Genomic DNA, 16,868 nt, shown 5'->3' with positions numbered 1-16,868 from the left:
ATGTTTCCACTTCTGGAAGCTCTCTCTCTGTGACTTCGATGAAGCAAGGAGCAAAGCGCTAGGGGTAGAAAGACATTGTCTCAGCTACTGAACCTGTATGGAGCTCCTGTGCCCAGGCCTCAGCCCCCATCTTTTAGGCTCTCTCCTTAGATCTGAGCAGGCATGCACAAGAGCCTTGATCATTGGTCAGCATCGAGGTCCAGAAGGAAAAGTCATACTTTGCTGACTGCCTATATTTAAATGACAAAATATTAAACCCATTTATTCATTCTGCAGACAGGATGAGCTCATAGGGAAACAGAAGTTTTTGGTTTTTTGTTGTTGTTTTTTTTTAATTGGTGAAATCTGGTGGCTTAAGCATATGCAGCTCTAAAAGCTTAAGCTTTTGCAATCCAGTGAATTCTGTTCCCTTATGCCTCCCCAAATGGCCAGGGGCTTGACTATTGTCCCTATACAATTCTCCCAAAGGTAGCGACCATGGTACAGAAGGAATGTTACAGTAAGACAGGAGTTACAGATGCTTGGGGGAAAAGCCAATTGTGTGGGACAACTTAATGGTTGACTACCAGTGGAAAACAGGAAAAATAGCATCGCTCTTAAAGTGGGAACAGGACTGTCACTGATTGACAAGAGCAGATACACATCTCTGGCTTTTTTAAAGTCAGCTTTTTATTGAAGCATTATATGTGCATATGGAAAAATAAACACATGACACAGAAACAGCTTGATGAACTTTCAAAAACTTAGCATACCCATTTAACCAGTACCCAGACTGATATGGTTTGAAGTGGGGTTCAGAGCTGATGGCCAAGAAAGAATTCTTGGGACAATCTGGTGCAAAAAGGTGATTTTATTAAAACATGGGCATAGGGGCTATGGGCAGAAAGAGCTGTACTGGGGTTGTGAAGAGTGACTGATAATATACCTTCAGGTTGGGAGGGAGTTAGGGACAGCATAAGTCTCTAAGACATTTTGGAAACAAGGCTTCCAAGACCTTGAAGGGCTGCTGTTACGAAAAGGTCATTTATTACTGTTTAGTAAAAACTTAGTCACAAGACACTTCAGATGTATATCCGGGGGCCATAAGCTTGGAGTATGAATGCCAACATACATCTTGGAGGAGTAGAGATAAAGGAAGTTTCGTTAAAGAAGACTTACAGGATCCTGGAGGTCAGGATAATGTGAAACTAAGATTGCCTTTTGCCCTTAGCAAAATGTCATCATCCAGGTAGCTGAGTTCCTAGAGGAATGTCACTCTGCCTGTCTCAAGGACTTATCAATGGGCTGTAAGTTGTAAGGAAATTTAATTTTTTTCTCTGCCTTTGTTTCCCACATCAAGACCAACAAGCAGAATGCCACTAGACCCTCAGAAGCAACCCCATCTCCTCCTTCCCACTGGTCTTTATCTTCTCATCAAGCAGGAGTCAGCAAATCTATACATCTGCCTCTGCCTATTTTGGTAAATTACAATTTATTGCAACACAGCCACATGTATTCATGTACACACTGTGGTTGCTTCTGCACTAGAATGGCAGAGTGGGCGGTTACAAGAAAGACCTTATGGCCTGACGAACCTAAAATATTTACTACCTGGGCCTTTGCAGAAAAGGTTTGCAGACCCCTGTTCTAGGGTACCACTACCCAGTAGAATACAATGAGGGTCACCGATGTCATTTACAAGATTCTAGCAGCCAGAATAAAAAATAAAAATAAAGAAGTAAAATTAATTTTAATATTCTATTTGCCTAATATATCTAGAATATTATCATGTTAACATGTAACCAATATAAAGAATGAAATATGTTCTCTTTTGTTCATACTGCTTCCAAATACAGTGTGCATTTTACACTTACAACACATCTCAATTTGTGCAAGCCACACTCCAGGTGCTCAACAGTCCCATGTAGCCAAGGGTTACAGTGTGGGACAGCACAGTTCTAGAACACCCTCAGGCTCTCCAAAGCTGGAGCTCCAGCAACTTTACCCCTTGCTGATCCTGCTGCTAGCCTGGGTTCCTCTCCCTCAAATGCAGAGGTATTTTTCTACATCAGCTTCCCTGATTCTTTAACATGTGAAATGAAAAATTGCATTCAGAAATCGTGCAACTGTTGCTTGTAACTTATCCCTAGGACAGAAAGCACAGAACTAACTACCTAAACTCACAGCTTCACGAGATAGAGCAGAATAAGTTGGAAGGACTCTCTGGACTTTTGTGAGGGGGGGAAAGTGATACTAACAAACAAGCTAAAAAACAAATGGCAAACAACACTTGAGATGAAGGAGGAAAGAAAAAAAAAGAGGAATTGATGAGAATTGCCTTCAGAATATCTTGGGCAACTCAGCAATGTCATTGTTCTAGTTAGCAAGAAAAGAAGGTTGGCTGCAGGGCCAAATACTAATTCTGGTCTGCCCAGTGATACAAAAACAAAGAAACAAAAGAAAAACCGAATCGTTGCCAATTATCGACAAATCTGAATTTCTGGTAACTTCTGAAAAATTACAAGGGCTGGGAACACAGGTCCTACACCCCCCAAGTGACAAACAGTCAGCTGGATGGAACAGTAGACATCCCCTCCCCCACAGAAGGGGATGGATGTTCCCAGTTGGCCAGTCTCTGCCATTCCCAGTTGTCATACACCAGTTGTGTGCCTGTTTACATGCCTACCTGGGTTTGGAGCCTGTGCCGCCTGCAGTAGACATAACGTTAAGTCACCAAGATAACTGCGGAATTGTGACAGGCTAATGTTGAATGTCATAATTACACACCATTGGCAATAGAAAAAGAACTCAGCAGAAGTAAAAACGATTACGTTTCAGCTTGTGTTCTACTGTTTTCAGTTCACTATTGACAGGCTTTGATCCTTTAGTGTATATCTTGGTAGAATAGTTGACCCCAGATTCAGAGGCAAGCAATATTTTTTATCCTTTAAATATCTGGGATGATGAAGTGTTTAATGGGTAGCTCCCAAGAGCACAGGACTGTAATTACAAACTATTTCCAGTCTTACCAGCCAAACTGGAAAAATACTCCATCGACATCACTTCTGGAGTTATTCTCTCTTAAATTATTGTGGCTTTGGAACCTGACATACTTGAGGATTTAACTCTGATTGACAATCAGGAAACTAAGTTTATTCTTTCAGCATCCCCATTTAAGCTATCTGTACCCTGAATCTTGTTAATTTACCTGAACCATGTCGTACAGAAAATTATAAATGAGCCATGACACTCCATTGCAATGTTTTATGGCCCTAAAAAATGTATTCTTTATAAAGTCAACACCTTGGGGCACCTGGGTGGCTCAGGCGGTTGAGCATCTGACTTCGGCTCAGGTCATGATCTCACAGTATGTGGGCTTGAGCCCCGCATCAGGCTCTGTGCTGACAGCTCGGAGCCTGCTTCAGATTCTGTGTCTTCCTCTCTCTGCCCCTCCCCCACTCGCACTCTGCTCTCTCTCAAAAATAAACATTAAAAAAATTTTTTATGAAGTCAAAACCTTGTGTTTGAAAATATTTTGAAAACTGAAAGTGATTTTGTCAGAATAACTTTCTACTTCTAAGACTAGTTCTTCTCAAAAGAAACTCAAAGAAAGTGATTCTCTTCTTTAATATTGCTTACCATTTCATTTTTTAACATGCCGGTGGGGTGTGGTAGTATGAGATTCTTGGATCAGTTGTAAGAGAAGCTGTCTTTGACTAGCTGGACAGCATAGAAGCTCTGTTAATTGAGAAGCTGTGTTGGGTTCGCTATATAATCTAGGAAGGAGTTGCTTCCTTCCTCTGAACCTCAGTTTCCCTATATTTATTTAAGCTATGATGAGTAGGCTGGCTTGGTGAATTCCAACCTTTTCAGTTGCAGCTCATCGCTTTTTTCAAGTGAAATTCTATGTGGAAGTTCACCAGATATGGGCAAAGCTGCTTTGGCTAAAGGGGGTGAGTGTGAGGCGCTCAGCTGGAATACCCCCTTGGTCCACTCACAAGGCAGCCCTGACTGGTCTGAACACAACTGGCCAAGTGACACACTCAATCCTTTTCCAGGTGGCAGAGTATCTGAAGCAATTATTAAACTTACCCTAGGGTATCCTGGAATGTCTTCCAGAACGATACAGACCGTGCTCACTCTCCTCACAAAAATGCTCCATATACCTCTGATGGGAGCCTCCACAGCCTTCGACTATGCTTTGTGCCACTCTCCCCAACTGCTTTCTGCTTTTTTGAACCTCGCTCAGTCAAGAGCCTTCTCCAGCCCTGCCTCCCTCCAGAAAGCTTTCCCAAACACTGTGCCATCCGATCCTATGTCTCCCTGGTACCCTTCTCCATTGCCAGCACTTACATCACAAGGGCCTTATTAGCAAATTGACAAACACTCCTGACAGGACCCTCCCTCGGTGGAGGGACAGAGGAGCTCCTGACAAACACCAGCTGAGTTCCATGGCCTCCTGTCATTCTGAGACCCTCGCTTTCCACGTGAGGCGCAGGGTGTCCCCCAGATTTTCCAGTGTGGGAGGCTCCCAAATGTTCTGATCTTTCAATAGGTCATCTTCATCACACGATAAGCCACTTCACAATGAGGATAACTCGATCATCTTCCAAAATAAACATAAACATTTACTGGTAGAGAAAAAGAAACTTCACCTTTATGGTTCAAATAATCATTTCATTTTTATTCCAGATGTCAGCAAAACCTATGGGCCAGCATCTGTGCCCCCAGATCCAGGTGAAGGGATGGAGTCAATTCATTTCAACAGAACTGAAAGAACAAAAGTCAACTCATGTTCAAGGCAGCAATGCCAAAAAACCTATTAAAGTCCTTTTGAAAAAGTCCTTGCCTGGTATGCATGAAAGCTTCAATATGGCCCATATGACCAAATGCCCCCAAAGAACAAAACTCTTAGGGAATGGGTGGAGCCAGAGAAGAAGAAAGTGGTACAAAAGTCCCATGTTGGAGATGATGGGAACTCTTTGGAATCTGACTTATGTGTCAACTCTCAACAACAAAAATACTGTAACCACATTTTAAGACTTTAAATCTGTAGGTTTCTAGAAAAAAAAAAAAAGGCATCTACTGATGGGTTACTTTGGAAAAGCCCAAGCACGGTGAGACGCCCAAGGGGACCTTGAGAAACCTGCATGGAAGGGCGTGTCTGTTGGGCCCAGGGAATGCAATTGTATGGGTCTGAGGCTTGACCACCTGCTAGCCATCCCAGATGGAGACTCTCTCCCAGCAATTCAGGGTGTGACCAGATATGTAAAAACATCTCCTTAATTTTCATAAATATTTTTGGGTTGGACCAAGGAGCACGGCAACTTAGCCTTGAAAGGAACCTATGAATGGGCTGCGTCAACAATTTTAAAACATTCCCGGAAACTGTAGGGAAGGAAAGGATGGAAAGGGAATGATGATGTGTCTTTGTATATTAAAAACCTAACAAATCAGGAGTACTTATTTGCTTCATTTTGTGTCTTCCCAGACATTGCCTGCTCCCTGTTACATAGGGGAAACCCAGGCACCTTATGAAGGATGGAGAAACAACCAACTCCAAACTCCTGCTCAGGTAAGACTGCCAAGCCTGATTGCTCTCTTACCGGGGCACGGCACTAGAGGAAGAGCCATGGGGACAAAAGCCATGAGATCTGGACTCGGTCAGTTCTACTGGTAAAATATCGTGTGACTTTGGACCAGGCATGTTCTCTGAGTTTCAGTGCCTTCGTTTATGAAATTTGAGGTCTTGAAATTGATGGTCTTGAAATATTATATTAGCTTGTGGTATTTTTCCCCTCCCTTGATTATAGAAATAATACACATTCATTGTAACAACACGATTCATTCAGAGGATGAATGGCAAAGGGGAAGTCCCATCACACCAGGAGAAGTGGGAAGCATGGGAGGGATGGGTGTCTGAAGCATGAAATGAAAGGCCTAGGAGAGAAGTCAGGTGTGAGGGTTGAACTAGATCCTCCAGCAGCTGACTGGAAGGATGAGACAGAATAGTGTCTCTTCAAACAATTCCTTATGGCACAGCAGACTCTGAGAAGGTCGACCGGAGGAAGAGCATTAGGCCAAGAGCCAGGAGACATGTCCTACTCCATCACTGAACTGGTTTTGTGACTTTGAGCAGGTGACTGAACCTCCCTGAGTTTCCATTTCTTCATCTGTAACAGGTAAACAAAGCAGGGTTGGGACAGTAAAAGGGATCATGAAAGCTGTAGGCAAGCTCGAAAGCATGTATAAGGGCCATTATTGTCAATGTCATGAGAAAGGAGGCCCCTCCCCATCCTTGCCTTTATTGTATTTCCTTCATAAGTATCAGGGCAGTTATATACTGACAAAAGGGACTCTGCACACAGCAGCTTTCCTCACCTGTTATCTTGTTCCTCCCTTGAAAATCACATGGTGGTAAGGCATAGGTTAAAGCAGACAAGGGCATAAGAACAAATGTCAGGTACATCATGAGGTGATGGGTGTGGGCACGTGCACTCAATCAGAATTGGGTCCATCCCACTGGGAAAACAATCTCATCCAACAGTTCCTGCTGGAATCCTGCTCTTAATAAACAGGTTGGTCCCACTCATGTTTAGATCAAAACTGATGGCAGAGGCCTCACAGGCCCACCAAGCTGACCAGCTTGTGTCGTCAGGTCACTGAGTGGAGTTACAGGACAAAAGGAGAAGGCTTGGGTGAGATTCCCCAGGGACCTAGTTTATGGAGTGGGTGGGGTGACACCCCCAGCATCAGCCTTGAACCCAGAGCCATACCCCACCTTGGAAAAACGGATGCTGGAATGTGGGTGTGCCAAAACATGCTGGGCTATACAATCCCCCAGGCCACAAACAGTGTCAAACCTGTCTGCAATGGACTTATCCAGGCCATCATTCTACATTTTTCCATGTTTGGGAGTGTGATTTCCCCTAGTCATAAGGGGAAAGAGACTTGAATGGAAACAGTCAGCTCCAGGCCCCCGGATGATGCCCAGTGGGGAAGGGAGTGGCTACAACCACAGTCCTCCCCAAAGTCCTGTGAAATTTCCCTGCTTTTCACAACATCCACTGCCCAAAGACCCCCATTCCCTCTTCATATTCTCCCAGCACCAAATTGCCCATTAAATGCATTCCTTCCCCCAGCACTTATTTATTCATTTAATATTTTTTTCAAAACAGAAATCCCTTTAATCTAATACACAATCATTGCAGGAAAAATTTTTTTTCCAAACAGATACACATAGTAACATTCTCCATCCTGTTTCCACCCATAATTCTACTTTTCCTGCCCCCTCACTATTTATAGTTTGGAATATATCTTTCCAAAATTATTTTTCCCCTGAATTTGGGGGATTGATGTGACACATATGCACAGGTCTTAAGTGAACAGCTCTCTATAAATTTGTAAACATGTTTACTCCTGCAAACCAAGATTTAAAAACTCCCTGCCTCCCAGAAGCCTCTATCTTGTCTTTTCCCAGTTACACCACCAAAGAGAACCACTATCCTGACTTCTATCCTCATATTTAGTTTTACCTGTTTGAATTGCATTTAATGCAACCATATGGTATGTACTCTTTGGGTGTCCAACTTTTCTTTTCCTTTCCTTCTCCTTCTTTCTTTCCTTCTCTTTCTTTCTCCCTCTTCATTTTTTTTCTTTCTTAAATATACTTAAAGAGGTAGACATTATCCTTTCTATTAATTTATCCCTCTTTGCAGGATCCTTAATATATAAAATTCTCTCTCTTTCTCTCCTTCCCTCCCTCCCTGCCTCATATTTTCCCCCTAGTAGACTTGCAAGCTCTTCCAGGACTCAGGGATCCTCAGGTATCTAACGTTTAAGAGCAGCCCCAGACTCTTGTCGCTACTAGGGAACATGCCCTTTCTCTGTGAAAGGTGAAGAAGTGAAAAGTAGCAAGCTCTGCTACCTCCTATCTTGTCTGTTGACCTGGATATATGATCTCATCAGAAGCCATGCAGGTCAGAAGGCAGGGGGATAACATATACAAAGTTCCAAAAGAAAAGCTCTGTCATCCAAGAATTCTATATCCAATAACACTGTCCTTCAAGAATTAAGGAAAAGTCAAAATACTTCCAGATAAATGAAAACTGAGAGAACTTTTGCTACCAGAACTGCCCTACAAAAACTACTAAGGGGAGTCCTCTGGCTGAAATGAAAGGACACTAGATGGCCACTTGAATCCACATGAAGAAGTAATGAGCACCAGGAGAAGTAACTACATAGAAAAATGTAAAGAGCCATACAAATGTCTTTTTGTTTGAAATAGCTTTTTTCTCCTATCTGATTTAGAAGACAATTGCATAAAACACTAATTGTAAAACTGTGTCAATGGGTTTACAGCATAAGGATGTAATATGTCTGACAATATTAACACAGAGAAAACAGAGCTATATAGAAGCAGTTTTTACATATTACTAAAATTAAGTTGGCATTAATCCAAACTAGACTATTATAAATTAATATGTTCATTGTAATTCCCAGGACAAACATTAAGAATATAACTAAAAAAGAGAACCAAGAAGGGAGTTAATCTGGTATGCTAGAAAATATCTGTTTAGGGGGTGCCTGGGTGGCTCAGTCAGTTAAGCGTCTGAATTCAGCACAGGTCATAATCTCACGGTTTGTGAGTTCAAGCCCCACATCAGGCTCTGTGCTGACAGCTCAGTGCCTAGAGCCTGCTTCAGATTCTGTGTCTCCCTCTCTCTCTCTGCCCTCCCTTGCTTGCGCTCTCCTTCTATCAAAAAATAAATAAATAATGAGCACTGGGTGTTGTATGGAAACCAATTTGACAAAAAATTTCATATAAAAATAATAAAATAAATACATAAACATTTAAAAAATTAGAAAATATCTATTTAACACAAACAAAGGAAGTAATGGAGGAAGAGAGAAACAAAAAGGCATAAGACATGTAGAAAACAAATAGCAAAATGACAGATGTAAATCCGACCTTACCAGTAATTACTTTAAATGTAAATGCACTCACTCCAATAAAATAGAATGGCAGAAGAAATTCACAAATCCAAGTACAGTTGACCCTTGAACAGCACAGCTTTGGACTGTGTTGATCCATTTATACACAGATTTTTTAAAAAATAAATACAGTTATTTTCTCTAGCTTACTTTATTGTAAGAATGCAGTATCTAATTCACATACAAAATATGTGTTAATCGACTATTTATGTTATCATCAAGGTCAACAGTAGTCTATTAGCAGTTAAGTTTTTGGAGAGTCAAAAGTTACAAGCAGATTATTAACTAGATGAGGGGTCAGCCCCCAACCCTCATTTTGTTTAAAGATCAATATATATGTTCTCTATAATGACTAATTTTGTATGAAACTTGAATGGGCAAATAAGTGCTCAGATAGCTGGCAAAGTATTATTTCTGGATGTGTCTATGTGTATACCTCCAGAAGAGATTAGTATTGGAACCAGAAGACTGAATAAAGAAGATCACCTTCACCAATGTGGGTGGGCATCATCCAATCCACTGAGGGCTTTAATAGAACAAAAAAGTGAAGGAAGAACAAATATGCTCTTCCAGTTTAAATCAAGACATTCATCGTCTCCTGCACTTAGACACTGGTACTTCTGATTCTTGGGCCTCCAGACTCAGACTGGGATTTAAACTGTTACCCCTACTCCTAGCCCCCCAGTTCTAAGGCCTTTGGACTTGGATTTACATCATTGGCTCCCCTGGTTTTCAGGCCTTCAGACTGAGACTAAATTACACCACCAGTTTTTCTGGTTTTCTACCTTGTATAGAGAAGACTATGAGACTTCTAAGCTTCTAAAATCATATGAGCCAATTCCTAAAATAATATGTGTCTATGTCTATCTATCTATCTATCTATCTATCTATCTATCCCTTATTATTTCTGTTTCTCTCTGGACAACCCTGACTAATATGCTCTCTATAAGACATACCCTTTAGATTAAAAGACACAAATAGCTTGAAAGTAAAAAAATGGAAAAAAATTGTACTATGCAAACAGTGCCCAAAAGAAAGCTGGAGGAGCTATACTGATATCAGACAAAGTGGAATTTAAGACAAAAATTACTGCTAGAAGCAAAGAAAATTTTATAAAGATAATATGGTCAATCCATCAAGAAGACATACAATATGCACCAAACAACAGAGCCCCAAAATACAAGTAGCAAAAAAACAGTTGCAGATTTCAATACCTACTTTTAATAAGTAGAAGAATTGGAAGATAAAAAAATAGAAGACTTGAACAACACTATGAACCAAGCAGACCTAACAGATAGCTATAGAACACTCCATCCAACAATAGCAGAATACACATTCTTCTTGAGTGCACAGTGAACATTCTTGAAGACAGATGATATCCTAGGCCATAAAAGAAGCCTCAACAAATTCAAAATTATTAAAATCGTACAAATATCTGTCCATAATAGATAAGTTAGAAATCAATTGTGGAAAGAGAATTGGGAAATTCCTATATATTAAATTGACAATTTAATTAAACAATTAAATTAAACAATACACTCAACTAACCAATGGATCAAAGAAGACATCATAAAGCAAATTAGAAAATACTTTGAGATGAATGAAAAAAACCCACAACACAATAAAACTTGTGAGATGCAGCTAAGGCAGTGCTTAGCAAGACATTTATAGCTATAAAATGGCTATATTAAAATAGATAAAAGATTTCAAATCCTAAACATAACACTTCACCTTAAGCATTTTTCTTTGAAGAGAGAGTGAGAGCACACATAAGTGGGGATGTGGCAGAGGGAGAGGGAGAAAGACAACCTTAAGCGGGCTCCATGCCAAGCACAGAGCCAGATGCAGGGCTTGATCTCCTGACCATGAGATCATGACCTGAGCTGAAATCAAGTCGGACGCCTAATTAAATGAGCCACATAGGCACCCCAAGAATTTTTTTTAATAGTATACTAAACCCAAAACAAGTGGAAGGAAAGAAAGAAAGATTAGAATGGAAATAAATGAATTAGAGAATAGAAAAATTGAGAACAATCAACAAAAACAAAAGTTGTTTAAGAACATAAGTAAAATTGACAAATCTTTAGTTAGACTAAACTAGGAAAAAGAAAGAAGTCTCAAATTACTAACATCAGGAATGAAAGAGGAGACTTCACCATTTACTTTACAGAAATAAAAAGAATTACAAGAGAATACTATGAACATTTACCAACAAATTAGATAATGTAGATGGAAGGACAAATTCCCATGAAGATACAAACTACTGAAACTGACTCAAGAAGAAATAGAAAATCTGAATAGACCTATAACAAAAAGACACTGAATTAGTAAAAACAAACAACAACCCAAAACTACACACAATATAAAGCCTAGGACTTGATGACTTCGCTGATGAATTCTACTAACTTTTTAAAGAAGAATTAACACCAATCCTTCATAAACTCTGCCAAAAATAGAGGAGGAACACTATCTAACTCATTCTAGGAGGTTGCATTATGTGATACCAATACCAGACAAAGTTATCACAAGAAAACTACAGGTCATTATCCTTTATGAATACAGCTGTAAAAATCCTCAACAAAATAATAGCAACTATAAAACCATTTTATATTTAAAATTTTATATTTAAATATAGCAACACATAAAAGGGTTTAAATACCATGACCAAGGAGGATTCATCTCCAAAATGCAAGGTTAGTTCAACATACAAAAATCAATCAATGTACAAGTGTTGACAAGGATGTGGGAGAAAAGGGAACCCTTGTGCATTGTTGATGGCAATGTAAATTGATGCAGTCACTATGGAAAAAACTATGGATGTTCTTCAAAAAAGTGAAAAACAGAACTACCACATTATCCAGCAATCCAACTTATGGGTATATATCCAAAGGAAATGAAAACAGGATATTAAAGAGATATCTGTACTAATTGCAGAATTATTCACAATAGCCAACATAGAAACAACCTAAGTTCCATCAGTGGATGAATGGATAAAGATGATTTTGTATGTTTATGAAAAGAAATATTAGTCATGGAAAACAGGAAATTCTGCCACTTGCAACAGCACAGACAGACCTTGAGGACATTACACTAAGTGAGATGAATGAGAAAAAGACATATACTACATGATATCACTTATATGTGATTTCTTAAAAAAAAAAAAAGGCCAAAGTCATAGAAACAGAGAGTACAAAAGTGGTTGCCAGAGACTGGGGATTGGAGAAATTAGGGGGAAATTTGGTAAGAGTGTATAAACTTTCAGCTATAAGATGAGTAAGATCTGAGGATCTAATATATAACACGATGACTATGGTTGATAACACTGTATTGATAACTGAAATTTGCTAAGAGACAGAACTTAAATGTTCTCACCTCAAAAAAGAAAAAAAGATAAAATTAAGGTGATGGATGTGTTAATTAAATAGGAGGAATCCTTTCAGAATGTATACATATATCCAATCATATATGTATACTTTAAATATCTTACAGTTCTACTTATCAATTATATGACAAAAATATATGATCATCTCAAGAGATGTAGAAAAAGCAACCAACAAAATTTAATCCATGATAAAAATACTCAACAAACTCGGAATAAAAGGGGATTTCCTCAACGTCATTAAGAGCATCCATAAAAAATCCACAGCTAACAGCATACTTAATAGTGGAAGACTAAAAGTTTTCCCCTTAAGACCAAAAACAAGACAAGGATTTCTGTTCTTGCAACTTCTATCCAACATTGTAGAGGAGGTTCTAGCACGGACAATTAGGCAATAAAAGGAAATAAAAAGCATGCAGACTGGAAAGAAAGAAGTAAAACTATATTCACAGAGAACATCTTGTATATAAAAAAATCCTAAGGAACCTATAAAACAGATCAGAACCAATAAAGAAGTTTAGCAAGGTTGCAGGATAGAGTATCAATACACAGAAAGTAACTGTATTTCTATATATTAACAATTGAAATGAAGAAAACAAATCCACTTAGAATAGCATCAAAGAGAATAAACTACTTAGGAATAAACTGAACAAAAGAAGTGTAAGATTCATATGGTGAAAACTTCATAACATCCTTGAAGGAAATTTAGGAAAATGGAAACAAAAGGAAAGACAGTCCATGTTCATGGGTTGTAAGACAGTAAGATGGCCCCTACTCTCTAAATTGATCTACATATTCAACACAATCCCTTTCAAAATGCTTTTTGTAGAAATCACCAAAATGCAAGGGATGCAGAATAGCCAAAACAATCTTGAAAAAGAACAAATTTGGAGGACTCAACTTTGAATTTGAAACTTCCTGGTTTAAAAAATTACTGCAAAGCTACAATACAAAGTACATCTCTGATTACAGACATGTATCCAGAATTTATTTAAAAGTTTGCACAACTCTAACAATAAAAGGACAAATAAACCAATTTAAAAATGGGGAAAGGATCTGAATAAACCTTTCTCCAAAGAAGATATACAAATAGTTAATAGGCACATGAAAAGATGTTCGGTATCATTAGTCATTAGGGAAATGAAAATCCATGCCACAATGAGATACTACTTCACACCCACCAGGATGGCCACAATAAAACTGAGGTATGATAAGTGTTGCTGAGGATCTGGAGAAACTGGAACCCTCACACATTTCTGGTGGGATCGTAAAATGGTGCAAATGTTAACCAGTTTGGTAATTCCTCAAAAAATTATGCATAAATTTCCCCTATTGATCCATCAATTCCACTCTGAGGTATATACCCAAGAGAACTGAAAACACATGGCCACACAGAAGCTGGCACAGGAATGTTGATACCAACATTATTCATAATAGCCAAAAAGAGGAAATAATCTGAATATCCATCAGTCGATGAGCAGATAAATAAAATGGGGTACAGCATCCTCCCCTCCCCCCCCATCCTTGGTTAACTTTCTGTGGTTTCAACTAACTTAAGTCTACCATGGTCTAGAAGCAGATGATCCTCCTTGTGACTTATCATCAGGTCAACAGCAGCTTAATGCTATGACACAATGCCTATGTCATTCACCTCATTCAGCTCATCACGAAGGCATATTATCACCTCACATCATCACAAGAAGAGTGAGTACAGTACTCTAAGATATTTTAAGAGAGAGACCACATTCACATAACTTTTATTACAGTACATTTCTAGAACTGTTCAATTTTATTATTGATTATTGTCACTAATCTCTTACTGTGCCTAATTTATAAATTAAACTTTATCATAGGTATGTATGTATAGAGAAAACGTAGTACATATAAAGTTCAGAACTATCCACAGTTTTAGGCATCCACTGGGAGTCTTGGAATGTATCACACATAGAAAAGAGAGGACTACTGTATATTCATACAATGAAATATTATTTAGCTATAAAGAAGAATGAAGCAATAATATATGCTACAACATAGATGAACCTTCAAAAAGCATTACGCAAAAGAGGACAGATACCAAAAGCCACATATTATATGATTCCATTTATATAAAGTGTCCAGAATAGGTGAATCCACAGGGGAAAATAGATTAATGGTTTCCAGTGGCTGGGAGAAAAGAGGAATAGGAAATGACTGCTAATGGTTATGGGGGTTCTTTCTGGGGTGATGGAAATGTTCTGTGATTAGACAGTGGTAATGTTGCAAAACTTTATGTATATACTGAAAACCACTAAATTGTATGCTTTCAAAAGGTGAATTTTATGCCATGAGGATCATATCTCAATTTTTTGAAAGGAAAAAAAAAAGTTATGGTCTTATTAAGGTCACTGGATTTGATTGAGGAAATGACTTACCCTTGACTGAGTAAATTAGGTAAGTAATCATAGCATCTATTCCCCCAGGGCATCCCTCTATTCTTCAAGACACAGAGCAAAGGCAGCTCCCTGTAGTATGATAAGACTAAGACTGACCATGCAGAATCTGTTATTTTAAAAATAAGTAAGAAGGTAGCTAGCAAAAGTTACTTCATATTAAAAGAAGAACAAAATAGCCTCCCAATGAGAGAAGGTGTGATTTTCTTCTTTTTTTTTAATGTTTATTTATTTTTGAGAGAGAGACAGACCATGAGGAGGAGGGGAGGGGCAGAGAAAGAGGAAGATACAGAATCTGAAGCAGGTAGGCTCCAGGCTTTGAGCTGTCAGCACAGAGCCTGATGCAAGGCTCGAATTCAAGAACCATGACATCATGACCTGAGCCAAAGTTGGACGCTTAACCAACTGAGCCACCCAGGCGCCTCATTGTGTGATTTTATTTTCAAAAATCTCTGAAGGTTTTTTGGCAAAACAAAGCCAAACCAAAACTTGATTTTTTGTAAAGCTATTGTTTCAGTCTGCTGAATAAAGCCTTTCTTTTTCTTCCCCCAGTCCAACTTGATATACGTTTCAGATATTACAGAATTAAATATATAAATAATTAAACCAGATGAAAATATTGGCATATATCTCTCTCATCTCTGAATAGGAAATATCGCTGTCAGCATACACTCCCTTCCATGCAAAAAAAAAAAAAAAAAAAAAAAAAAAAGAATCAAAAGGAAAAGGTTGATAAATTTAATTACACTGAAAAATTAAGTATTCGTACATCAACACACATATAAACACAATTAAAAGGCAAAGTAAAAGGATGGTTTAACATTTGCTAGGAGTTTGACAAAATACAATTAATTTATAATTAATTCAGATAAATCAATAAAAAGTTCTAAAATCCCAACAGTGAAATCTGCAGAAGTTATGAACAGGAACACACACACACACACACACACACACACACACACACACACACACGCCACAGGATAGAAAAGATATGTGGTTAATTTGAAGCTGTTGAAATTTCCTACTAATAAAAATGCAAATTGAACTGACAGTGAAAAGCTGTTTCTCACTTACGAAATTATCAAAGGTTAGGGAAGAGATAATGCTAAAATTTGTTGATATCTCAGTGCCTCTATTTTCCCCTGAGGCATTTTAATTTTCTTTGAACAGTTCCTCATGGTTTTTGAGTTAAATTCATTCTCAAGCATTTCCTTTTTTGCTGCTGTTACATGTAAAGGCTTTGGACTCAGCAACCCCAGCTGGTTAAAACTCCAGCTCTGTAATTTACAGTTTGTGCACATGTGTTTGTGTGCATGTTTGTGTGTATATGTGTGCACACGTAGGGTTTATGTTCAGTATTACTTAACTTCTCTAAGGCTCAGTTTCCACATCTGTAAAATGGGGACAAATAAAGCTTTAAGAAAAATATCTGCATATGACAAGCAATAAATGGTAATAATAATGGTGGGGCAGCCATAATGCCCAATATCTTTCCATTCCTCTAAAATGAATATCTATTGTTTGCATCTCAGGTAGACAGCAAGACCCTGAAGCAGAGTTCCAGTGAGGAGGACCCATACTTTTAGTGGGTATGTGATGTGGGTGGAGATATTAGCACCTACCATAAGGATGTGTGGATTAAATTGGCTGAAGTATGCAATGTACCATGCCTGCACTAATAACATGCAGGAATTGTCAATATTATTATTTTTATCATTATTAATTATAAACCCTAGAGACTGCCTGCCCAACTCAGAATATTCAAGACCTGCCCTAGAATATCCTCTTCTTAGAAATAAATTACCAGAGACACAGGTCAGCATTCCACCTCAGCTGTGTGACCCTGTGCAAGTTACTTCCTTGTGTCTCAGTTTCTGCACCTGCAAAATGGATGATAATAGTACTGCTCATAGGACAGTATTGTGTTAGTCCGGGGCCTTTGAGATGTAGACACCAAGACAGGAGCAATTGTGTGAAGATTTTATTAGGGGATATGCCCATGGGGGAGATGGGAAGGGAGTCTGGGGAGGCTGGGAGAGGCATGGGGAAGGGTGGAGCATCCTTGACCACCATGCAGTCTGAGGAGG

At 38.8% G+C, this 16,868-nt stretch overlaps 1 protein-coding gene across 2 annotated transcripts in view; it reads right to left on the bottom strand.

Annotated features, from left to right (window-relative positions):
- Positions 1–16,868, bottom strand: part of RIN2 (Ras and Rab interactor 2) — a 223,719-nt gene that overhangs the window by 138,225 nt on the left and 68,626 nt on the right. Inside the window, exon 1 of one of the 2 annotated variants that reach the window (XM_042931728.1) lies at positions 4,072–4,256. The exons of the other annotated variant lie outside the window; for it this stretch is intronic. The gene's annotated coding sequence lies outside the window, so the exon portion shown is untranslated. Of the gene's footprint in view, positions 1–4,071; positions 4,257–16,868 lie in introns of those variants that run through there. 2 annotated transcript variants of the gene reach the window in all.

The sequence above is a fragment of the Panthera leo genome, chromosome A3 (assembly GCF_018350215.1).
Source record: "Panthera leo isolate Ple1 chromosome A3, P.leo_Ple1_pat1.1, whole genome shotgun sequence".
NCBI classification, from domain to species: domain Eukaryota; kingdom Metazoa; phylum Chordata; class Mammalia; order Carnivora; family Felidae; genus Panthera; species Panthera leo.
The sequence above is the reverse complement of the archived record's forward strand: the minus strand, read 5'-3'. Positions and strand labels throughout refer to the sequence as shown.